This window comes from Portunus trituberculatus, chromosome 2 (genome assembly GCF_017591435.1).
Source record: "Portunus trituberculatus isolate SZX2019 chromosome 2, ASM1759143v1, whole genome shotgun sequence".
NCBI lineage: Eukaryota > Metazoa > Arthropoda > Malacostraca > Decapoda > Portunidae > Portunus > Portunus trituberculatus.
This window is the reverse complement of record NC_059256.1, coordinates 2143159-2143528: the sequence shown is the minus strand read 5'-3', so window position 1 is coordinate 2143528 and position 370 is coordinate 2143159.

Genomic DNA, 370 nt, shown 5'->3' with positions numbered 1-370 from the left:
AGAGAGAGAGAGAGAGAGAGAGAGAGAGAGAGAGAGCAAGCAAATATACACATACGAGAGAGAGAGAGAGAGAGAGAGAGAGAGAGAGAGAGAGAGAGAGAGAGAGAGAAACGCATGCAAACACACACATACGAGAGAGAGAGAGAGAGAGAGAGAGAGAGAGAGAGAGAGAGAGAGAGAGAGAGAGAGAGAGAGAGACACGTAACCACAAACCACCACTCCCTCCCCAACCACACACCACAAAACCACCACCACCACTACCACCCTCACACCCCCCCTTAGGAGCCCCCCAACACACACCAGCACCGCAACACACCTGTCACAGAAGCAACACCAAAAAACACCACATTGAAATTACATATAAGCCTAA